Genomic DNA, 22,616 nt, shown 5'->3' on the forward strand with positions numbered 1-22,616 from the left:
GAAATGCTTGAAACTGTATGGACAGAGTATTCGGGTGGGGGTGCATACATCGTAATAGGCACGTGCGCCACATTCATAAAGCTTCCCGCTCTTAGCGGGGAGTCTCTTGGCTCGCGCATCACATCTGTGATGTTTGCGGCATGAGACAGAGAACTGTTTGAAACTGTATGGGCAGCGCTCATGGGTGGGGGTGCATATACTGTAGTAGGCACGCGCGCCACTTTCATAAAGTCTTCGCTCATGGCGGGTTTTTTTTTGGCTATTCATACAGTGTTTGTGTGTAGGGGTGCATGCATGGCAGCAGGCACGCCGCTACTTTTATAGTATTTCCGCTTTTACTGGGGAAGTGTTTATAACTGTGGGAACAGTGCTTGTGTGTAGTGGTGCATACATGACAATAGGCACACGATCTACATTTATGGAGCGTCCAGCTGAGCTGGGGAAGTATTCGGCACTGTTTGGACAGTATTGATATGTGGGAATGCGCACTTTAGTGTGGACACGTGACCCCTTAGTGACACAGGCAGAAAATGTGCTAACACTGAGCTTACAGCTCTCAGAGGCGCTGGCCGCTGAGCAGCTGTGTTGAGTGCCGAGTGCAGGGGTGCGTGTGAAATCACAAGCACGCCGCTATCTCCGTAATGCTCGCAGCATGAGCTGGAGAAATGTTTGAAAACTATATAGACATTGTTTACGGGTGGGGGTGCATACATTGTAATAGGCACGCGCGCCACTTTCATAAAGCTTCCCGCTCTTAGCGGGAGTTTCTTAGCTCATGCGTCGCATCTGTGATGCTCGTGGCATGAGCTAGAGAACTGTCTGGAACTGTATGGGCAGTGCTTATGGGTGGGGGTGCATATACTGTAGTAGGCACGGCGCCACTTTCATAAAGCCTCCCGCTCGCGGCGGGTTTTTGCCCATGCATACAGTGTTTGTGTGTACGGGTGCATGCATCACAGCAGGCACGCTCGCTACCTTTATAGTATTTCCCGCTTTTACTGGGGAAGTGTGTATAACTGTGGGAACAGTGCTTGTGTATAGTGGTGCATACATGACAATAGGCACACGATCTACATTTATGGGGCATCCAGCTCGAGCTGGGGAAGTATCTGGCACTGTTTGGACAGTATTGATACGTGGGAATGCGTACTTTAGTGTGGACACGTGACCCCTTAGTGACACAGGCAGAAAATGTGATTTCTGTGTGTTGCCGTTAAAACGGCGTTTGATTGCAGGTGAGCGAGTTCTGTGACTGGCCCATTGACTGCTGTACAGACATTTCCAGCCGCCTGTAAGGGGACTGGGTAATGTTTTACACCTTTTGGAGACGGGAGGCGCCGCCCTGGCTCGCTGCTGCTGCTGAGGCGGTCTCTGGCGGCTCTGTGACGAGCTGGAGTGCTTGGGCAGGAAGTGACGCATAGCCTGTGAATCCTTCTGAGCTTCAGTGAAGCGTTCAGTGAACTCTCTTACCGTTTTAGACAGGATGTGGACGATCTCTGAGTCCATGCTGGTGCCCGTGCTCGTGTCCGCTAATGTCGATGGCACGGGGTCGAGTCGGATGCAGCGTCAATGGAAAGGCTGTCATCCTTTTCACCGTCGTCCCCTGACGCGCCGAACAAGACTAGACCCACCGCTCTGTTGGAGGGGTGCTGGTCCGCCTGCGTTGAAATGGACTGGCGGCGGGGAGTTCTCTGGTAGTGGTGAAGCACGCGGGGCATCCGCCTCGAATGAGAGCAGCTTCTGCGTGGTCAGGTCCCAGGCAGCGAGTGCAAATGATGTGACGATCCCCGTCAGGAAGAGGGCCTCTGCACGAGGCGCAGGCTGAAGGCATTTGAAACAACGCCTTGAAAAATTACTCTTTTACTCAATCAAAAAGCGTCGCAGAGGCGAGCGCTTGCAGTAAAAGGATATAGCGATGCGCGCCGGATGGCATAGCAGAAGGCTTCGAAGGCGGCTGAAGGCGCCGGCGTCCTCTTAGCAGTCCTGCTGTAGGGTTTTCGACGGTGGGTGAAAGACTCCAACAATCCGGAGGATCCAGCGAAGAGAAGGTCTTTGCTGAAGGAGATTAAATCTAAAGAACTCTCATGACGGGGCGCCTAATATATAGCCTTAGCCATGCTAATCTTGGCTGGCTCTGAGCGCGCAGGCGCGAAGCGCACGCTCATTGGTCGCGCGTTCAGAGTCGCCCCGTCATTGGTTCGAGCAAGTTGCCGCAGCACAGCCAATGACTGAGCTGCCTCGCTCATTGCTGTCTGCTGTGCAGCTGCAATGCGTTTTACATAAAGACTTCAATATTTCTCGAGAAACGGAGTTTTCCCATAGCGTAAGCTACTTACACAATAGGAGAGACCTCTCGATAGGGAACTCACGTTAAGCCGCTCCGCCTTCCACTTCCATTTCTCTGACAGGTGGTGTACCACGTACATGTTATGTGAATAGAATGAGAATGCGGAGGTGACTTCGTGTTACCGCGATACAGACGATAATCCAAAATGTATACCTTTGCCAAATTTCAACCGGTTTATCATGTCTACCGGTAAATTTCCCACCCCTAGTATACATAATTTACATCTTAAAATACACCTCACTTTTGGCACCACTCTGAAGGCATGTCAGCAAACTGGAGCTCAAATGTGCCCATACATTCAACAGCACTTCCATCATCGGCCAGAGGTCAGTCCTTTGAATTTCAGTAAGCACAGACCGGTTCTGATGAAGAACTTTCGACCTACTGTCGACAAAATCCCAGCAAGAACAGTCTGAAGTTGAGGGTGAGTAATTGTCCGAATTTTCATTTACTTTCGGGTGAATGATCACTTTAAAACAGTGTTTGCACTTTAACATAACTATACATAATACACAGTATTGTGTATTTAACTAACTTTTTTTGTGGTCAACCCTAAGATATCCAGTTTGACTGCCAGAGACTTGAAGACATGAACACTGACTCATGCTGGAATAACTAAACATGTCACTCCACATCCACCCACCATAAACACCCTGAAATCATCTTGCTTCTTTCTCGTTTGTCAACCCAACTGCCATAGTGATGTGTACTGCATTGATCATCAGCATGTATGTCCAAGCGCTCAGTGGAGAATTCTGGCGGGCATCTCTTTTGGATTTGGCAGTACTGTTTCTCAGACACAGGCAACGACTCTTGCAGGTATGAGCATTTTTAAATGTCAACATCGGTGGAAGTGCAAAAATAGACCAAACATTATTTTTCAAAAATGCCAGCTATGGTCAGCAAACACCACTCTAATTGCCATGGCTTTCTCACATTTTCTAGTACTTAGTAAGTGTGTGTGTTCAGTGCCAGAAATGGTAGGACTTTGTATCCAGCTAGCTTTAATCAGAGTGATGAATTGAGTCATCAGTGAGACTTGGCTCAAGGTTTGCTGTGGGAATTTGCAAAAAAAAAAAATCTCACAAGTGTCGACTGTCAAGCAAGAGGCTCACTGATCGATAATAAGCAGTTTTAATAAGTAAAATTTTTTAGAGCAAAGGTCAGCCTTCAACTGAACAGTATCAACTTTAATCACAAATTGCATTAGGGACATCACTGAAATCACAATTTATAATTTCTTCAGTAATGTAGGTGTAACTTCTTCCATGAAGATTTCTAATTAAGCAGAATAAAGTGCTAAATAATGTTATTTGTAAAATCCCATTACTGCAATATGACCCAGGGTTACTGGGGTGACATTTGAGAGGTTGAAATCCCCTAAGTGATTCTGCTGTCAGGGTGCTAACTAAGTCAAGTTCATCATTCAGGCTGCTGTGGAGGTAACATTCTCCCGGTGAGGGGGAACCTATACACACAGGAGCCATCACTGTCACTTTCATCTGCACAGCATGCTTAAATGAAGTCATCACCCCCAAGAGCAGGCGAGTTGGGAATGGTCTAAATTCCCCTGACCAGATCACACATGATGGGGGAGAAGATGGACACCTATTGGATATGGTTTGAACTAAGGGTCATTTCCACTTATATAGAAAATATGGTGGAAGTAAAATAATGGGTGGATGGTAACACTACTGAAGGCAGGAAGATGGAAGATGATGACCATATTCTTGCATCTGTTAATCTTCTTCCTCCTCCTCCTCTTCTCCCCCCACCCCCAATGGGAGTCTATGGCAGCCAATAGAACCTTTCACACACTGATGGGGCTGGTCATGAATAGAAAATTTGGAGTCCCTAGGACAAACTCAGTTTCTTTGGAACCATTTGTCCTAGAAATAATATTTTTTATCTGATTACTCAACTCCTGATGACTCCAATGGACCCTTACATTAAAACTCCGCCCATTGCAGTGACCGCCATCTTAGATTATGACATTTGAAATTTTATCGCTACAACTCAAAACTTTGTCCAATTTGCCTTAACAATGGGTCAAAATAATTTCCAACTGAGATTTTTGATTTGAACCTTTGTTGAAACGTTAACACAATGTTACCATGATCTGAGGGTACATGAAAAGTTTGGTGACACCTACGGGTCAGAAATGTAAAAAAGAAAAATATTTTTGCCTGAATTTTTTAAATGTCCTTAAATCATGCTTTGTGTCTATTGATTCCTTGGGTCATGAGGATTTCAACTATACCAATTTTGAGCACCACCTATAGTTCAAAAGATAACCAACACTTGTGTTATGACTAACCTTTGCAAGTCATTATAATTTCTTAATTGCTGCTTGCAGCTATATTTCTAAATGTTACCATTATCAAAAATAAGCAACTCTACTTTTTTGCATTTTACACATCTGCAATACTCTGGTTTCCTCTCCAAACTTGGCACAGTAATACTGTAAATATTGTTAGCTCCTGTATTATAGATTTCCTGCGATTATCCTCCTTCCTAAAGGATATGAGTTACTTAGATTTTTATACTCTTTATACTTTTATACTTATCAAAGTATACTCTTTTGATCATGAACCCATAGAGAAACATTCAACGTATGCACACTATGTGATACTCATCAACAGCTGGCGAATGTACAGAAAACGCACACACATGGATGACCATGTGTCTACAAAAAAATGGGCTGCATGCGGACAGTCCGCATGTACTGTGCTAATGATGAAATTTAGACGTAGCAGCATGTGAAAAATCTAAGTATCCGTTGGCCTTAATTTGCTTTGAATAAAAGTGCCTGCTAAATTATTCAATGGAGATGAGCCTGGCCGGTTAAAGGAGCATTGCTTCTGAGCAAAAAAGTTTTTAAGAATGACCAATTCATCTTTACACAAACACCAATAACTGTTTTTAAACAGTTTCAATTTTTAAACTGTTATGTTCAGGATGAAGCAAACAGAAGACAACTCAAATGATAATTCAAAAGGCTGGTGCGATAATCCTAAAGATTATCTTGGTTCTCTTAAAACAGCTATGCTAAGAAAGAAGTTGTAGCGATGAAGCAAGCAATGACAGAAAATATTGCAGATGAAATAGAAAAAGAAGAGATTCTTTTTGTTGGCTCCCGGGTGCAAGGGCCTAAAGGCCTTATTACCGCCACATCATGCAGAGAATTCCTAATAGTACCTCATATTATGAGAGCAGAACAGACTACTCAGCGAATCAGATAATTGAGTTGAACAGCAGCTGGGAAGGAAAAGAGCGAGAGAGAGCCAGAGTAGTGGTAGCATCTCAACTAAACATTACAGGGGAGAATACATTGCCACCCCCCATCTCAATTGACTGTTTTTTTTTTGGCCTCCACCCTTTTTGGAGAACATGAGTACTTGAAGCATGCACGTGGCCTGCTAGTGATTGCCCAGAATCATGAAGAAAACACACTCCAATTGTTAAGTCGGCTTATTGTTCTGGGACTGCAGAATGAACAATATGGGCTGCCAGAAAAACAGGGGATGTTTAATTGTGAATGAGTGCATATGTCTGAGAATGTTAGTAGCATTACCAAGCTGAAGGTTGCACCGAGAAACAAAGTGCAAGCATGTGGAGCCACGAGACTCGCTGATCGATACCAGGTGCTTGTTCCACTTAAGCAGCCCAAAAAGGACATGAGCTAAGTTAAAACACTTCTCTGTCTGCTAAAGTGGGTCGAAGAACCACTCATGTTGCTGTGCTTCATCCATGCTGACTTCTCGGGTCAAAGAAGGCCTTGTGGTGCTGGCAAGCAACCTGCTTCTTGTCTCCCAAGGTGCTGTGAAGTGAAAGGATGTTGGTCTCCAGGCAGATTCGATCAATCAGCAGTAAGTGGGCAGTGGTGCAAGACGCACAAAGGGGTTTGCAGAAAACAGGGACGAGCAAAGGATGGCATGCGCATGCACAATAAAATATATTTGTAAATATCAGAATATTTTGCAATAAAATTTTAATAAATTGTTTCTATACTTTAAACAACAACTTTAAATCAATAGTTTTATATTTTTTCATGGGACTGTAGTTCCCTCATTAAAAGATATTTAGTACACAGTCATGTTCCTTAGTCTTTTTGTATGATTTTCAAATACTTTTGCTTTTAATCATATTTTGTAATGTTGTGATTCACCTCTGAGCTGGCTGGTTTGGCTTAAAACTCATAAGGGATTTTATAAAATCTCTATGGAAGAAATTAATGGGAAAATACTTCTGGAATCAAGATGGTATAAAAAGCGTGCAGGAACTGTTGTGCTCAAAACAATTTGCCTCTTATTAGGAATAGCAAGTAGCAATAAGTAAGTAAATAAATAAATACCAGTCAAGCTCTCTGCATCAGCCTCTCTCAGGGCATCTCCAATTATGTCCTCACCAAATGCCACTGGTTCCTCTGTCAAGGTCATGATACCTTATTGAAATGCCTTGTAAATATCAATTAACCATCCGTCATAGGATCTATGCTTTGTTTATGCATATTTCCAGTAAAAGGTTGTGTTTTATTGTCACTGCAGTAATGAAATTTTTTTCTCCTCTTTTACTTACTCAACCCCATTTTTGTCAATCCCAGTATGGAGGTAGATAAGGTTTAGGGGGGAAAAGGGACTTCTGTTTAGTGTAAATTTGAGTTTTTTACATTCAATATGAAGAAATAATCTGAACGTTAAAGTTGCTAACCATGAAGCTTGGTGATGGACAAATCAAGTGGTTTAACTTCACACTTGGGTCTGTGATTTCACAGAGCAATATCTTGTATAAGGTTTGCATGGCAACTCACTCTTAATAGTCAATTAGTCGAGCCCATTAGTAGAGTCGAATTCGACTAGTCGTGGCGTCATTCCACCCCAAACAACCACACACACACTTCCATCCCACAAAATTCCACTTCCCTACTTGTATGCATCTAAAAAAATATCAAAGACTTTGCCTGGGGTCCTATAAGTTGCCATGGAAACCTGAATAGTAGTTTGACAACTGAGGAGAAATGATGACAGATGGTCTAAATGTTGTTTTGTATGTGAACAGATCATATGAAATAAAAATCAACCATAACATTATCTCCACTGAAGCACCTTTTTATTAGATGTTTGCCACAATAGGTATGCATATTTTGATCTGTAACATAGCTAAACGTTAATATAAAAGTGTCATATGTAGCTTAGCCTGGACAGGAAGTTCCCAGTCCTCATGCAGCCGCTTTTCGGATGGTTTCGGGCAGACACGGGATCCAGCATGCAGATGACAATAGGGATGAATTCTGTCATATAAATGGACTACAACTTGAAGCGCTTTTCTGAACTGTCATCAAATCATCCATGTCAGATATCCAAACACACAAAGTTGACATCCGAGATGTAATCAGTCACGTCAGTGGACCATTTTACATTTCCATCTTTCTAACTGTCGCAGAATCGTGTTCCTGAAGGAGCGAACAGCAGCCAGGTCAGCATAACACTATTTGTTAGATTTGAAGGCCAATTTGCATACACTGCAGGTTACTGTAGCATTTGTGTCACCTTTATCTTTATGCACATGTGCAACTGAGAATGTTTAAGATTGTTTATACGTTAATGTGTTGCGTTCTTGAGCAGAGCGACACAGTAAACAAACACCAGTTCTGAAGTGCATTCTGTGTGTGCCCCTCTTTGGTCCTCATGGTGGTGCGGTTACTCGCCTCAATCCGGGTAGCAGAGGACAAGTCTCAGTTGCCTCCGCTTCGGAGACCGTCAATCCACGCTTCTTAACACGTGGCTCGCTATGCATGACACCGCGGAGACTCCGCACGTTGAGGCTCATGCTGTTCTCCGTGATCCACGCACAAAATACCACACAACCCATTATTGCGACCACAAGGATGTTACTCTCCCTAGCAACTGCGCCAATTTGGTTGCTTAGGAGACCTGGCTGGAGTCACTCGGCACGGCCTGGATTCGAGTTCGCGACTCCAGGGTTGGTAGTCAGCGTCAATACTCGCTGAGCTACCCAGGTTCCAGTGTGTGCAGCTTTTAATCTGACAGAACACCACGGTCCATTTTTGAGCCACTGTACCTTTCATTGCAGAGCGACCAGGGTTCACACCTGTTGTATTTCCAACGGATTCATTTTATAAAACACAGTGAGTGACTAGTCGACTTCCAGCTGATGGTGTCAACTACATCAGGTGTAGTCGACTACTCTGTGTAACCCCTAATTCTGCAAGGTTGAACCTACCATAATTCGTACAATGCATTAAAAACACAGGTTGACAAGTAACTCAGCCTTGAAGTAAGAGTGTGCAAGTCCTTATACAGTTCTCAAACTGATTGGAGATCAGTAAAGGGATTATTTCTGTTCTGAAAACAATGACAAAGTTTTTTGCTATACTGCTTGTAATTCAGAAATCCATTATTGCATGCACGTCAACATTTACTATAATCCATATTTCTTTTCTAATCTGCACTTCAAAATACATAAACAGCTACTGATTTGATATACTGTACATTTCAGTCCAGATAGACTCTCTTTAGAAATGTCCATATAAGATTAATGCCACACAAAGATATAAGAGTACAACAAAGGTTATCACAGCTTTCCATATGGTGTGAATGTTAATGCCAGACATCGAGCTTTCAGTGCAAGCGATTGCACTGCTTCCTACACTTATCGAGAAATGAAAGGACCCACTAACACAGAGGCCATGCACAGACACTGCATTGTAAGAAAAAGTCTCTTTAGAGTGTGGAATTGTGATACTTTTTCAAGGAAGAACGACTTAGGAGTGTGACAGGGATGGCAATCAGAGGTCCCTAAATGCAGCTTTCAGCTGCTTAAAATCACACCTTCATTTCACTTGACAAAATAGCAAAGGCCATATAAAAAGGATGTGCAACACTACACATTTTCAAAATTAATTAGTCGGTGGAGTGCCTAAATGACTAGTCGACTGATAAGTCTTAAGGAAACCCAGTATAATTAAGCTAGCTTCAGGTTCACTACACCCCGATTAGACATATCTTAGGGGGCGTTTAGACACGTTCTTGTCCATCCTATCCAACTTCTGAGCCCAGGTGTTTACAGGCAATGTTAAGCCCAAAGAATACTTCAGTTTTGACACAAAGATTAAGCATATGCAGGACAAACACCAGCCTTTCACTGGGAAAAATTTATCAGTGGGGTTGTAATTGTAACAAAAAATAAAACAGAATATTTTCAAACAAATGAATCTATGTTTGTTAATTTACTTTGCTATTTTAAATAACCAACTTATTATTATTATTAATTGCAAACAACTTTTTTATGGTTAAATATTGAATGCATTATCTTGATCTCTACAAGGCTTTATAGGCATGTGGATTTTCGATATAGTATTTAAGTTACATTTACTTAAAATAATTGACTGTTAAATTTGAATGATGCAATTTGGTTTAAACTGCAAGAAACACGTCTCTACAATAGACAATGCCATGAGATATGTGTGATTTAAAAGTAATAACATATGAAGCTGCACATATTACTGTGAAATACTTAATTTTGATTGAGTGTATTGTTGTAACGCTAAGTGATTGTGCATAGTGTGTGTGTTTTTCCCTCGGGGCTTGCCGTAGGCGGGTTGTAAATGCATGCGCGCCAGATACGTGGCGGGCAGAGTTGCCACGTCTACTTAGAATAAGCAACTTTGGCCTTTTTGTTGTGCATTTGACCATCCACTTCCATCTCAATCCTGGTCAAAGATTCTTTTTTCAAAACAGTAATGCATGGAGTAGCATTTATCGCTCAAAAACAATACACTTTATGAGATAATAGAATTTCAGGAGAAATGCGTTTCTTTTTGCCTATTTTTAAAACCAAAAATTGACTAGCAAGTGTTAAGCAACTTGTAAGAACTCAATACCTCAGCAAATCGGGAAAAAAAACACTATTGTTATTTCCGCATGGTAGCGCAAACATTTTCAATTGCTCTAATAATAATTGAAAGAACATTATACCAAATTAGCACTTTAGAATGCTTTTGTATGGAATAGGTGACAGTATATGTTTGCCATCACGGATAAAGAAAAACTGGAATAAATACCACTTAAAACAATTATTTCAAACACAATAATAATTAGCAATGATTGATTTTGCCAGTATTTTTGATCAATTTAATGCATCCTTTGTGGAAGATAGCATCAATTTCTTTCAAGAACAATAATGTCTGTGTTCTAAAATGTTTTTCAGCACTACTCAACTACTTAATTACTCTCTTACTTGAGTCATAATATTTCTGAGTACTTCTACTTGTACTCAAGTGAATTATTTCTTCAGTAACCGTACTTTAACTTAAGTAAAAAAAATACAAATAAATCAGTACTCTTTCCACCACTGTAACAGGCTACAATAATATTGGGCTTGTTTTGGAAGCTGGGGTTGCTTTTTTCGCAAGAGTTGACAACACTGGTGGCGGGCTGTTCAGTCTAGAGTTGCAATGTGCTGCATCAAATAAATGCAGAAGAAGTTCTGTTCAAACTTTAACTTGTGTCCGTTTCTTATTTTATTGTAAGTGTTTAGGCGAACCCCATAAGATCGCTTGGTTGCATTAAAGTTCTCGTCTCGGAGGAGACAAACCAACAGGAAAAAATTTAAGAATCAAATTAGAGAACACATTTACTTAATGATTGAATGTTGTTATATATTGTACGTCATTACGTATAATTTAAAATCTTTGTCAAGAATGCCATGCGTGAAAGAGCGCCAAACTGAAAGATGTAAGCTGTAAGACGTTATTTTATTAGTTTATTTAGTTATTTTTGAACATATGAAGGAATAATTGATAGTCGAATTACCAAAAAAAATGTATGCACATTTGAGGTGTTAATTCGGACGTGAAGCGCAGCGACCTTTACACCACAGGTGTGCATTAACTTTCAAAACATGAATGTTTTTGATTACGTTTTTTCTGCTTTTGTTTGATTTCTCAAAACATTTTCAGGTTTTTATCTTGGGTTGATCACTTTCTGTATACAGTCAGGTCCATAAATATTGGGATATCGACACAATTATAATCTTTTTGGCTCTATACACAACCACAATGGATTTGAAATGAAACAAACAAGATGTGCTTTAACTGCAGACTTTCAGCTTTAATTTTAGGGTATTTACATCCAAATCAGGTGAACGGTGTAGGAATTACAACAGTTTGTACACTCACCTAAAGGATTATTAGGAACACCATACTAATACTGTGTTTGACCCCCTTTCGCCTTCAGAACTGCCTTAATTCTACGTGCCATTGATTCAACAAGGTGCTGAAAGCATTCTTTAGAAATGTTGGCCCATATTGATAGGATAGCATCTTGCAGTTGATGGAGATTTGTGGGATGCACATCCAGGGCACGAAGCTCCTGTTCCACCACATCCCAAAGATGCTCTATTGGGTTGAGATCTGGTGACTGGGGGGGCCATTTTAGTACAGTGAACTCATTGTCATGTTCAAGAAACCAATTTGAAATTATTTGAGCTTTGTGACATGGTGCATTATATCCTGCTGGAAGTAGCCATCAGAGGATGGGTTCATGGTGGCCATAAAGGGATGGGCATGGTCAGAAACAATGCTCAGGTAGGCCGTGGCATTTAAACGATGCCCAATTGGCACTAAGGGGCCTAAAGTGTGCCAAGAAAACATCCCTCACACCATTACACTACAACCACCAGCCTGCACAGTGGTAACAAGGCATGATGGATCCATGTTCTCATTCTGTTTACGCCAAATTCTGACTCTACCATCTGAATGTCTCAACAGAAATCGAGACTCATCAGACCAGGCAACATTTTTCCAGTCTTCAACTGTCCAATTTTGGTGAGCTCTTGCAAATTGTAGCCTCTTTTTCCTATTTGTAGTGGAGATGAGTGGTACCGGTGGGGTCTTCTGCTGTTGTAGCCCATCCACCTCAAGGTTGTGCGTGTTGTGGCTTCACAAATGCTTTGCTGCATACCTCGGTTGTAACGAGTGGTTATTTCAGGCAAAGTTGCTCTTCTATCAGCTTGAATCAGTCGGCCCATTCTCCTCTGACCTCTAGCATCAACAAGGCATTTTCAGCCCACAGGACTGCCGCATACTGGATGTTTTTCCTTTTCACACCATTCTTTGTAAACCCTAGAAATGGTTGTGCGTGAAAATCCCAGTAACTGAGCAGATTGTGAAATACTCAGACCGGCCCGTCTGGAACCAACAACCATGCCATGCTCAAAATTGCTTAAATCACCTTTCTTTCCCATTCTGACATTCAGTTTGGAGTTCAGGAGATTGTCTTGACCAGGACCACACCCCTAAATGCATTGAAGCAACTGCCATGTGATTGGTTGATTAGATAATTGCATTAATGAGAAATTGAACAGGTGTTCCTAATAATCCTTTAGGTGAGTGTATATGTGCCTCCCACTTTTTAAGGGACCAAAAGTAATGGGACAATTGGCTGCTCAGCTGTTCCATGGCCAGGTGTGTGTTATTCCCTCATTATCCCATTTACAAGGAGCAGATAAAAGGTCCAGAGTTCATTTCAAGTGTGCTATTTGCATTTGGAATCTGTTGCTGTCAACTCTCAATATGAGATCCAAAGAGCTGTCACTATCAGTGAAGCAAGCCATCATTAGGCTGAAAAATCAAAACAAACCCATCAGAGAGATATCAAAAACATGAGGTGTGGCCAAATCAACTGTTTTGAACATTCTTAAAAAGAAAGAACACACCGGTGAGCTCAGCAACACCAAAAGACCCGGAAGACCACGGAAAACAACTGTGGTGGACGACCGAAGAATTCTTTCCCTGGTGAAGAAAACACCCTTCACAACAGTTGGCCAGATCAAGAACACTCTCCAGGAGGTAGGTGTATGTGTGTCAAAGTCAACAATCAAGAGAAGACTTCACCAGAGTGAATACAGAGGGTTCACCACAAGATGTAAACCATTGGTGAGCCTCAAAAACAGGAAGGCCAGATTAGAGTTTGCCAAACGACATCTAAAAAAGCCTTCACAGTTCTGGAACAACATCCTATGGACAGATGAGACAAATATCAACTTGTACCAGAGTGATGGGAAGAGAAGAGTATGGAGAAGGAAAGGAACTGCTCATGATCCAAAGCATACCACCTCATCAGTGAAGCATGGTGGTGGTAGTGTCATGGCGTGGACATGTACGGCTGCCAATGGAACTGGTTCTCTTGTATTTATTGATGATGTGACTGCTGACAAAAGCAGCAGGATGAATTCTGAAGTGTTTCGGGCAATATTATCTGCTCATATTCAGCCAAATGCTTCAGAACTCATTGGACAGCGCTTCACAGTACAGATGGACAATGACCCGAAGCATACTGCAAAAGCAACCAAAGAGTTTAAGGGAAAGAAGTGGAATGTTATGCAATGGCCAAGTCAATCACCTGACCTGAATCCGATTGAGCATGCATTTCACTTGCTGAAGACAAAACTGAAGGGAAAATGCCCCAAGAACAAGCAGGAACTGAAGACAGTTGCAGTAGAGGCCTGGCAGAGCATCACCAGGGATGAAACCCAGTGTATGGTGATGTCTATGCGTTCCAGACTTCAGGCTGTAATTGACTGCAAAGGATTTGCAACCAAGTATTAAAAAGTAAAAATTTGATTTATGATTGTTAATTTGTCCCATTACTTTTGGTCCCTTAAAAAGTGGGAGGCACATATACAAACCGTTGTAATTCCTACACCGTTCACCTGATTTGGATGTAAATACCCTCAAATTAAAGCTGAAAGTCTGCAGTTAAAGCACATCTTGTTAATTTCATTTCAAATCCATTGTGGTGGTGTATAGAGCCAAAAAGATTAGAATGGTGTCGATGTCCCAATATTTATGGACCTGACTGTACATATTACCGAGCAATGCTGTGTCGTGGATGGGGGCATGATATAGATATGCCATAAATTCAAACATTTGTGAATATATATATATTATGGCTTAAAAAATTTCATGTAAATGTATACATTTCAGTTGGTTTTACATATAAAGTCTAATATGTCAAACAAACATTTGTTCAAAACTAAAAAAGCTGATGCAAATAGTTGCATCAATTTTATTTAGTATAACCAGCACAATATTTTTTACAGTGTTTTTAAGGCCAAAGGATACATCAGTCAGACACAAATACTAGGTGTCTGCTTAAGGATGCGTGATTCAAATTTCATCATCAGCAAAGGGCTGGAGCACTGAATCCATATGGTCCAATTTTTCTAACCATGCATACTCTGAATGGGCAGCGTGCGCATTCCATTATTTGCACTGAGTGGGTCCACAAGGAGGCAACACTTAACGATGAACCGTAGCTGTCAAGAAGACGCTAGAAGATCAAGTAATCACCGCTAAACAACAGAAGACGAAGGTGGAAACAACAACAGTGGATGTGCACATCAAGAGCACATGTGTGAGGAGGTCAGGAGATACTAGAGTTTGTATATCTAGAGTCTGAAGGACTATAAAGACATCTAAACTCCTTAAGAGTAATAGTCAAGTATCTCATTGCAGTAATAGAGTGCGTGCATGTTAGCCACCTGTGGATGCGCGCAGTCAAATGAAGTTTACTTTGAAAGGAAAGCATTTGACTGTACAGACATTTTTTGTGTCGCTCGTTTAGGGAGACGTGGTATAATGCAATTTGAATTTCGAATTAACAGGTTTAGAATGTATCATCTTAGATGTAGCATCTTAAGTTCAGTAACTATGCGACAAAGTGCTTAATTACTGAGTACGATCCCACTAAACTCAAGCATTCAATGTGCTGCAGACAGCTGCAAGTGAGAGGGAGAGAGCGGATTTACTCACGCAAGCTTCTGGAATTGCAGTTTGATACAAAAACAAGCTATTTGATGGTTTGCCAATTAATGATTTGATTGGTTTATCTGTATCTATTGGTTTGCTAATTTGCAGCTGCACTGTAAAATTAATAAAACTGTGAGGGGAATTTCCCACATTATGAATGTGGAACTTGCGGCAATTATTACAATTGTGTGTAATACCTGCAATCTTGCAGAAACCCTCACCTTGATTGATAATAAGGGAGAGAGAGAGAGATACAGGATGACCAAATAAGAAAACCAGTATTGTGTAGCCAATAGCCATCATGGTAAATTAGCTTAAAAAGCAGCTTCATTAGTATTCATGGACATGATCAAGGCCCCCCTCTAAAAGAGCTGTAGGTTTGCATTTGCATTTAAAAACATTCTAACAAAAGATGAGGACGGCACACGTCTAGAGCTCTTGGCATGGCCATTGTCTTCACATTTACACAAGTATTAAAAGAACTCATTTGGGTTGTTTAGACTCTTTACATCGTTACTGCTGAAACCACAACCATTGGCATGTGAATTCCATCTGTTAGTTTAGCCCATGGTTTTTCAGATACTGCAAAAACCGGTTACTTTGCAATATGCCCATTGCTTATTTGCATGTTTAATAAAGATTAATCTGATTTATTTAATGCAAGGACAGCAAAAAAATATAATGTCTATGGAACCAATTCAGTGCCACACTTAACTATGTTGTGCAAGTAACATACATAACACAGATTAAAGTTATTTAGCAGTATTTAAGTTATCAAGCAGGTCATCATACATTGGTAGATGAAACATGGCATTTCTTATAATTTTAAAGAGCGAACAAAAGAAAAATGTCACAGAATAAAACGATGATGCATTTCGTTAACGAGAGAAAATAACATCAGTGCTTGGCGAGCATTAGAAGCATGTTAATGTTCACCCATCTCTACCCATCAAGACATCCCTGAAAGATGCCTTTTTTACCTATTAATAATTCAATTCTGCTGTTTCTTATTTATTTATGGGAGTTTACAATTCATCTTCAACCTCAATTTCCCTCCATAAGGTAAAAAACAAAAGAGGGGTAGATTAGGGGAGTAAAAAATATTGAATCGTATAAACAAAACACATTATAGTGTAATTAAAACCAAGCAGAGCAATATTGAGAGATGCAGAACATTCTCCTCCGTGAGAGGCGGAGCTTAGCGTTCACAGAAAAACAGAGCAACACACTTCCAGTACATAGGCATATTAGGCAAGAAGATCAATGACAAACACCAAGTAGATTGTACTGTAGCGGTACAGCTTGTCGAATTTGCTAAACAACGGTGTGATGTCCTGGTGCTACAATACATCAAACGTGTCATTTTATTTATGCCGATATCACAATGTAATCGGTGGATTTGTGAGGTAGAAACAGCAGCAGTAAGTTTAACAGTCACCTCTCCCAGCCATCACGGAGCGTAACATGCACAGTGAGATGCTCATAAGTTATGAGTCATAACTATTAAAAAACAGCTTATTAAAAAAAGAAGAACAACATAAGAAACAGCGATTACAAGTGACTTATAATTATCTGGTTTTGACTTTGAAATAACGCTGGCAAAGATTACATGCAAAGTGAAACAAAAAAATGCAAATAAATGACGTGTGCGGATCAATTTTTGCTTAAGCCGCTAAATAATATTGGATTATGTACATATATCGTAAAACCATAAGTCAGGTTACTACTTTTAAATAACACTAAATAACATTGAAAGTAGTTTTTTCTTGCTACAGTCACTTCAGCTTGTTCACAGGGGGCTTTCAGATAACAAGGCATGATTTTCTATCTGAAACTGTGTATTGTGAAAGTGCTATACAAATATAAATGACCAGTGTGACAAATTTACTTTCTCAAGAAAAACATGAAAATTGTATTAGTTTTTCTCAACAATCAAACAAAATAAATGCAGTGCTATTGTATAATTTACTTAAAACTCTGCTTTTTATTTCCAATGCCAGACACTTTTGTGGCATTTATGATTTAAAAGACATTTATGTCGGCTGCTTGAATAAGTTTCAGCAAAACATTGTGCATGCTCGTATCATATCGTGAGGCTGTGCATCATGAAATGTATGTATCGTTACATGCCTATGTAAAGATCCATGATGCTGCAAGCTTTAGCTCATCATCAGGTCATAATTATACAGCTGTTGTCATGCGTATGTGCAGGAATGTTACTAAATTAAAAACATCAGAAAATGTTGTACAGTGACAATTTTAAGCATTTTAATCTAGAGATTTAAATACAGCTTAAAGCAAAAGAAAAGACTGTCTGTAGGGATGGGCGGTATAACAAAAATCTTGAATGACCTTTCGAGTAATGTTTTATTACAGTATCAGTATAAAGAGGAAATGTCACAAAAAAATGTTTTGGGAAATTTAACAAACAAATGGTTTATATTAACAATGTGATAATGCATTATCCAGTAAATACTTTACAAATTATTCATCTCATTGGACATGATTTGAACAGATCATAATAAGTCTGAAACTGTGATACATTGTACATACAGTCTGAACTCATACAATTTATATGAACATGACAACATTTTTGCAATTCAAAATATACATGCTTTATAACACGTTTGGCTGCAGTTTTCCAGTGTAATGTCCAGCTGGGGGCACCAAAAGCGAGTAAAATGGTGTCGTAATCAGACAAGGTATTAAGGTGACTTTTTAGATGGATGTTTTCAAAACATACCTCCCAAACCTAAAACATTTGCCTGAACATAACTAAAAGTGTATTAAAACATAAATGAGATGGTAAAAAAGACATCCTTACCTTATCAATGGCTAAACCTAACCATTAATGTTTTAAAATGCAGAAGTGAAATGAAAAAGCACATTTTCTGAATCAAACACATCATTTTGTACCACTTCTATGACACTGTCATGTCACATGTCAGCTTGAGTTCTTGGCTGGAATTGGGCAACGGTCTTCCGACTTGAAGCCAACACTATCAGGTGAGCTACTGTGCAAGCTACAGTGAGGAAAATAAGTATTTGAACACCCTGCTATTTTGCAAGTTCTCCCACTTAGAAATCATGGAGGGGTCTGAAATTGTCATCGTAGGTGCATGTCCACTGTGAGAGACATAATGTAAAAAAAAAATATCCAGAATTCACAATGTATGATTTTTTAACTATTTATTTGTATGATACAGCTGCAAATAAGTATTTGAACACCTGTCTATCAGCTAGAATTCTGACCCTCAAAGACCTGTTAGTCTGCCTTTAAAATGTCCACCTCCACGCCATTTATTATCCTAAATTAGATGCACCTATTTGAGGTCGTTAGGTGCATAAAGACACCTGTCCACTCCATACAATCAGTAAGAATCCAACTACTAACATGGCCAAGACCAAAGAGCTGTCCAAAGACACTAGAGACAAAATTGTACACCTCCACAAGGCTGGAAAGGGCTACGGGGAAATTGCCAAGCAGCTTGGTGAAAAAAGGTCCACTGTTGGAGCAATCATTAGAAAATGGAAGAAGCTAAACATGACTGTCAATCTCCCTCGGACTGGGGCTCCATGCAAGATCTCACCTCGTGGGGTCTCAATTATCCTAAGAAAGGTGAGAAATCAGCCCAGAACTACACGGGAGGAGCTGGTCAATGACCTGAAAAGAGCTGGGACCACCGTTTCCAAGGTTACTGTTGGTAATACACTAAGACGTCATGGTTTGAAATCATGCATGGCACGGAAGGTTCCCCTGCTTAAACCAGCACATGTCAAGGCCCATCTTAAGTTTGCCAATGACCATTTGGATGATCCAGAGGAGTCATGGGAGAAAGTCATGTGGTCAGATGAGACCAAAATAGAACTTTTTGGTCATAATTCCACTAACCGTGTTTGGAGGAAGAAGAATGATGAGTACCATCCCAAGAACACCATCCCTACTGTGAAGCATGGGGGTGGTAGCATCATGCTTTGGGGGTGTTTTTCTGCACATGGGACAGGGCTGACTGCACTGTATTAAGGAGAGGATGACCGGGGCCATGTATTGCGAGATTTTGGGGAACAACCTCCTTCCCTCAGTTAGAGCATTGAAGATGGGTCGAGGCTGGGTCTTCCAACATGACAATGACCGAAGCACACAGCCAGGATAACCAAGGAGTGGCTCTGTAAGAAGCATATCAAGGTTCTGGCGTGGCCTAGCCAGTCTCCAGACCTAAACCCAATAGAGAATCTTTGGAGGGAGCTCAAACTCCGTGTTTCTCAGCGACAGCCCAGAAACCTGACTGATCTAGAGAAGATCTGTGTGGAGGAGTGGGCCAAAATCCCTCCTGCAGTGTGTGCAAACCTGGTGAAAAACTACAGGAAACGTTTGACCTCTGTAATTGCAAACAAAGGTGACTGTACCAAATATTAACATTGATTTTCTCAGGTGTTCAAATACTTATTTGCAGCTGTATCATACAAATAAATAGTTAAAAAATCATACATTGTGATTTCTGGATTTTTTTTTTAGATTATGTCTCTCACAGTGGACATGCACCTACGATGACAATTTCAGACCCCTCCATGATTTCTAAGTGGGAGAACTTGCAAAATAGCAGGGTGTTCAAATACTTATTTTCCTCACTGTATATGTGTTGGAATAAGTGTATACGTGTAGGTGGGTCTGTAATACAAGCATTAAAATGTATAGTTTTTCAAAAGATACAAAAGAGTAAAAGTGTGTCTATAGCGTAAAATAGCAGGGTCTATTTAATAAGTATTTATGAAGTCATTATCAGCAATTAAAGTCATGATTTGAGTGGAAGCGAATAAAAACACAGTTGTTGTAGCACTTCTAGTGTTCATTACACCTGGAAAATTCAGGGAATTGTTCCTGGAGTCACATATAACAAGTTTTGCAAAAATGTACAGTCACGTTTTCACTATGAGACGCAAGATTGGTGTGGCACACAGGTGGAACTCATTCAACCCTTATCTTCCCAGTCTCGCTCTGCCCAGACGCCACTCGGCCTACCCTGCTCGCCACACCATGAAAACAACTTTGGGATCAAATAATCTCTACCACTACAATGCCCAGCCTTTACTACCAGAATTTTTGTCGGTTTTAAGGGTTTCCCAGGTTTCTTTTCTTATGCATTACCAAAAGGCAGTAAATGTAAACTATCTGAGGGATACAGTCGTGCTCTGCGCAAGTGGTCTTGGGCTTCTACTTCAAAAACACAGACACCAGTGTGACTCATATGTCTCAAGTGTTTCCCTTTAATTACCTAACATTGCGTTTTGCATAATTACTTCGGCAAAGCATCTCGCAATCCCAGTCAGTCAACACCTTTTATAAGTAGTTCATTGTACATGGTACTGTGGTGAAGTGGTGTAGTCTCTCAATTTAAAAAAAACTGCAAGCATAATAATGATCAAATAATTAGCTATATGCTGTATAAAATTGAGATTGAATATAGCATGTAACAGTGCAGGAGATATTGCATATTCATATTGCATGTCATGCAACCACAAGCATGGGAAAATGTTTTACTGAACAAGTCTCTATTGAGGTTAGAATAAACTGTGCTGTAAGGTCAGAAGTCAATGGTTATGACTAAATGTGACTGGGGCAACCATGTCACCATTTAAGGGCCAACTAAATTCTGTTTACTTGGTGTCCTGTTCTTAGAAAAAGTCAGTGCAAGCACATTACAAGATTCAACAAGGCCACACAACTCAATGTGTGTGTGATGCTCCATCTGGTAAAGCCATAAACCCGGTCTGCTGCCTTCCTACCTTTAGTTGAAAGAGCGAGTTGCTGGTCCTCCTAAAATCTCATCAAAAGTGGCTCCACTCGCCCGAGCTCTAGATTTTCAGGTGAATCTATGGAGACGCTGCAGGCATTCCTGCAAAACAAATCAGAGAGCATTGATTAACAAAGCAACAACAGGACAGAGAATCTTGGGGACATGCTGGTGGGCTTCAGACAGATTCCCACCCAGGTTTTCTGCTAAAAAAAAAACAGGCCTGGGTTAAGGTTCATTCAATTACAGTAGCTCCACAGTAGGTGGAAGGTTTCAAACTGTGTTAAATACCAGTAAGCAAAAAGAAAGCTAAAGAACCGTCCTGCTAAATAGGTTTAGGTGGTATGACAGTATGCAAAGGTAGAGATTTTGCTTTATGGTTTTATACCTTGCAATATCTGTGGTGCGATTTTTTCAAACCCAACACAAAGCAGAAAACTATAGCCAACTCAACAAACTGTAAGTCACAATGTAATTACAGAGCACACATATTCGTTGATAATAATGTGAGAGTATTGAAGCATTATGCTGTTCTATCCCAGTCCGGTGTAGACAGGATGGAACTGTAGGTCTTTTATAATTGTCAAGCAAGTCGCTCCTTAAATCACATTTATTTCAATTTAACTGGTTGATTATCACAAAACCTGTCAAGAAAATGTCCTGGTCATATTTTACTCCTAAATAAAAAGAAACAAATATTATTATATGTTTTTCATATAAAAAATAAAGTCTATTTTTAGTGCCATTAAGATGTTTACATTGTGACATGATGGTTTTGCACATTTTACCCCACAATTATCATTCCCGCATTGTGTGATCATAGTAGTACTCACAAGGTACTGCCTTTCATTTTAACTTATTTTAATAAAAAAAAAATCATTGTACAAAAGCATCTTTTTGAATGTAATACCATAAGGAATCATCATTGAAAACAACAGGTACAGTAAAAGTAAAATGTTTAAGCATTACTTTAATGAGAATTACAGCTAAGCTATATGGCTTAATGTGCTTATCAAACCACTGAAGGCTGCAATTTCATTACATTAAAATAAAGTCTGCATGTGCTGCGCTCTTTACAGTAAATGAATGCTCTGCTGTTTTTCATCTATTACACACAGAACATGCGTGATGATTATGAGGCATCAGTGAATTAACGGCCAGCTTCAAACACTCAATTTGAAGCTTGCACCACATGCAGACTGCAATATTTATTAACATCTCAGCATTGTGGTTTAATCATTATTCTAGGCATATCACAATTTTACTTAAATTGATTGAGCATTCTTACAGTCATTTTTCCCAAATATGTACAATTCTGTGACATTACACATTTTGTAATAATTCAGTTTTTACGACTGGATTCACTGATTCCATCTGTGTTTTCCACAATGTGGAAATAATAGGGACCAATGTAGACTTCATTTTCTAAATGTAAATATAATTTAATATTTTTTTTACATTTATTTGGGATCAAATATGACCATGACATTTTCTTGACAGGTTTAGTGATAATCACCCAACTGACAATTGTAACACTGTCACAGATGTGTATATTGACTAATTTACATCAGTTTCAAACATCCCTCATCAACTCATATTTTATGATTACCATTTTAAGTTTTGTGTCAAATGTTAAGCAGCTGCA

The 22,616-nt window shown here is 40.1% G+C and overlaps 1 protein-coding gene across 1 annotated transcript in view; it reads right to left on the bottom strand.

Moving 5' to 3' along the window:
• Positions 1-22,616, bottom strand: part of LOC127625089 (bifunctional heparan sulfate N-deacetylase/N-sulfotransferase 1-like) — a 132,927-nt gene that overhangs the window by 59,526 nt on the left and 50,785 nt on the right. Inside the window, exon 2 of the mRNA XM_052100155.1 lies at positions 20,964-21,073. The gene's annotated coding sequence lies outside the window, so the exon portion shown is untranslated. The remainder of the gene's footprint in view (positions 1-20,963; positions 21,074-22,616) is intronic.

The sequence above is a fragment of the Xyrauchen texanus genome, chromosome 31, assembly GCF_025860055.1.
Source record: "Xyrauchen texanus isolate HMW12.3.18 chromosome 31, RBS_HiC_50CHRs, whole genome shotgun sequence".
NCBI lineage: Eukaryota > Metazoa > Chordata > Actinopteri > Cypriniformes > Catostomidae > Xyrauchen > Xyrauchen texanus.